Genomic DNA, 3130 nt, shown 5'->3' on the forward strand with positions numbered 1-3130 from the left:
AGAGAGAGAGAGAGAGAGAGAGAGAGGGGGAGAAATAGCACTGACTAGTTTTTGTTAAGAGGAATGTAACCGTTGGAAGGTATTGGCAGCCAAATTATCGTATCGATAATATCGTTTAAAAAGTGCGCGGCTTTGAAAGTAGGAGCAGAGCGAATAATTAAAGGAAGTGGATATTTAAACGGCAGGCCCTCGAAAAATCGGAAGTGATAATTCCACGGCACATAAATTCAGCCAATCAGAACATCCGGACTATTTATAATTATGCCTATAATCTCTTTTCCATAAAAGTAACGCATTATTATAGATACAATTTAAGATGCCTGTATGTTTAGTTAACAATGTTTCTCCTTTGCTATCATTTTGTGCGTTATGGACAATGATGAAATGTTTTGTGTGATTGTAACGAGAGTGAGACATGCACAATTTATTTTGTGCAAGCAAAATGGAGAGAAGACTGGATTTTTTTTTCCAACAGTAGGGTGCCCATTTGCGGATGGGATCGGGTCGGGTCGGGTAGGGATGATCACTCGACTCGTCGCCTGGAAAACGAACACAATTCTTGCATTTATACACTTCAAGCAGAGCCTATGCCGTCGAAATATCAATTCCGATCTTTAGACTCAAGACGGGATACCGTATAGGTATCACGTCCGATGTTCAGACAGCATGCCGTGGAAATATCAACTACGATTTTCAGACGGCATGCCGTCGAAATATCGCTACCCATAATTAAAAGCTACAACAAACACGATTGGATGAAGTAATGGGCGCTGAGAAAGACAGGCAGAGCGGTGTTCGAACAGATGGGTATTGTTTTAGTAAGTGTTTTACAGCACTTGCAACGCAGAAACATCATATATGGGCCGAAGATTAGAGACATTACAAGAGAGTAACTAACACAAAAAGGATGAGGAGGTAAAGACGATAGGTGTTTGATAGGAAAGAAGGAGCAAACCACACCAGAGCACCCGCCAACCGCCCACCAAATGAGTATAACAAGACGAAATGACAGTAGCAGAGAAAGGAATAGACCAAGTTCTTATGCAATTCAACTTTCGCGTAAATAGCATAAAACCATATCCCTCCCCCCCGCGTTCTGTTTTAGTAAGGTTTTTCGGCGCTCATAAGGTCATCAGGGCGCCGAGAGGTGGATGTCAATAGAGAAGTCCGAACGGGAATTCAGGCTTGCTCTGCTCACCTCTCTAGCTGCAGCAGCTCAAAGTCTGCTTCGAGTATCAAGGCACCCCGGAAAAGCGGGCCACGAGAGAGTGACAAACATACAAAAGAAGTAGAGGGAAAATGACGATAGTAGGGCGTAAGGACGGAGAAAGAAAAAGCAGCAGCAGTTCCCCCTGTATTGTTCCAGCACAGTATGAGTATGACATTGATATATCAGCCAGTGTACTATTCAACAGTGCTTAAGAAAATGTTAATATTCCCCAACTTTCTTCTGAATAGAACATACACTTCAACTTCCATGTAAATAAAATAAAACCAAACCTTCCCCAGTGGGTGGTTGGCGGGTGCTCTGGTGTGGTTTGCTTCTTCTTTCCTATCAAACATCTATCGTCCTTATCTCCCCTCCTTCTTTTTTATGTTTGTTACTCTCTTGTAACACCTCTAATCTTCTGGCGCTCATATGCAGTTGCGAGCGCCGTAAAACCTCTACTGAAACTAAAACACACCTTCCCCCAACGTGTTCTTCGTCTGATTACTCATACCACGAGACTGTGTATCATCACCTGTTCATCATCACCTGTCCCACTGCGCGTGCGGTCCTAAATGACATCGGAGCTGCTGCACTTTTCCCCCCGAAACCTAACCCTGACAACACACTCCACGGATTGTATTACAATGACAGCAACTGCAGCAAACCTGCACTTATCAGTACCGTACATAATACATGGCATTGGGAAAAAAAGGGCGAGAGCCCAGCTGTTGCTAGATCGATAACAAGAACAATAACAATAACACCCCTTGCAACATGGGAACGTCAACTTGGGAGCGGTGCATATTGTGCGTCCTCTTACTGTTGCGAATGTGCTTTATTCGTGGAAGCAGTTATCTGGTCAGTATTTCTGTAGCTTTAGATCTCAATATGTTGTGTTTTTATAAAAATTGGTCGTCTGTAAGCGCAAGGGGGCTGTCCCGAAAAATGCTGTTTTGAGAAAATCGATGGTAAAGTTTTGCCCCTTGTTCAGTTACCTTAAAAGGCAAGGAAAGTTTTCTATATTTTAAACCAAATATGCACATCAATGGAACCAAACGTCTCTTCAAGGTAGAGCAATGCCCACTTTTGTTGTTGGCCAAGATTATTGGAAACCCCCGAGATCTGGGTTAGCCCGCTTGTCCTTAAAAGCGACCTATTTATTTTGCGACTTTTTTTTTTCTTCCAACATTTCGTTTCTTCTAACTTGACAAGTGTGTTTGAAGTTGAAGAACGGTATTGTATTCCGTGTGGGTGGAAGGTGGGAGCTCTGGTATGGTTTGCTTCCTGTTTCCTTACAAGACAACTAGTGGGTTGTTGGCGGGTGCACTGTTGTGGTTTGCTTCCCGTTTCCTTTCAAGACAGCTATCATCCTTATAATCTACTCCTTCTTGTCTCTGTTTGTTACTCTCTAGTCGTGGGTGGTTGGCGGGTGCTCTGGTGTGGTTTGCTCCTTCTTTCCTATAAAAAAAAACCTATCATCTCTATCTCCCCTCCTTCTTTTTCGTGTTTGTAACTCCTCTAATCTTCGGCACTTATATGACCTTATTGTGTTGCAAGTGCCGTATAACTCTTACTAAAAGTAAACTAAACACTCAAGTCGTCTTTGGTAATTACATAGCATTATTGTGTTGCAAGTGCCATGAAACTCTTTGTAAAATTAAAACTAGAGTTATTGTATACCACCACATGCCAGCCTCCCAACCCACCCCGTTTATATATTTATAATACAATCTGTGCTTGTCCCATATATAGATCTATGCTTGTTTTGTGTTGTGTTGTGTTATTTGTTTTTCTTTTCTTTTCCTTGACAAGAGGGAGGGGGAAGGAAAATGTGTGTGTGTGTATGTGTGTGTATGTGTGTGTGTGTGCGTGTGTGTGTGTGTGTGTGTGTGTGTGTGTGTGTGTGTGTGTGTGTGTGTG

General features: G+C 42.6%; 1 protein-coding gene across 6 annotated transcripts in view; it reads left to right on the forward strand.

The window, feature by feature from the left end:
- The window catches only part of LOC101860885 (phosphatidylinositol 3,4,5-trisphosphate 5-phosphatase 2A), a 104826-nt gene that overhangs the window by 42105 nt on the left and 59591 nt on the right, over nt 1-3130 (forward strand). Inside the window, exon 1 of one of the 6 annotated variants that reach the window (XM_005096046.3) lies at nt 2051-2068. The exons of the other annotated variants lie outside the window; for them this stretch is intronic. The gene's annotated coding sequence lies outside the window, so the exon portion shown is untranslated. Of the gene's footprint in view, nt 1-2050; nt 2069-3130 lie in introns of those variants that run through there. 6 annotated transcript variants of the gene reach the window in all.

Source organism: Aplysia californica, unplaced genomic scaffold (assembly GCF_000002075.1).
Source record: "Aplysia californica isolate F4 #8 unplaced genomic scaffold, AplCal3.0 scaffold00120, whole genome shotgun sequence".
Classification (NCBI taxonomy): domain Eukaryota; kingdom Metazoa; phylum Mollusca; class Gastropoda; order Aplysiida; family Aplysiidae; genus Aplysia; species Aplysia californica.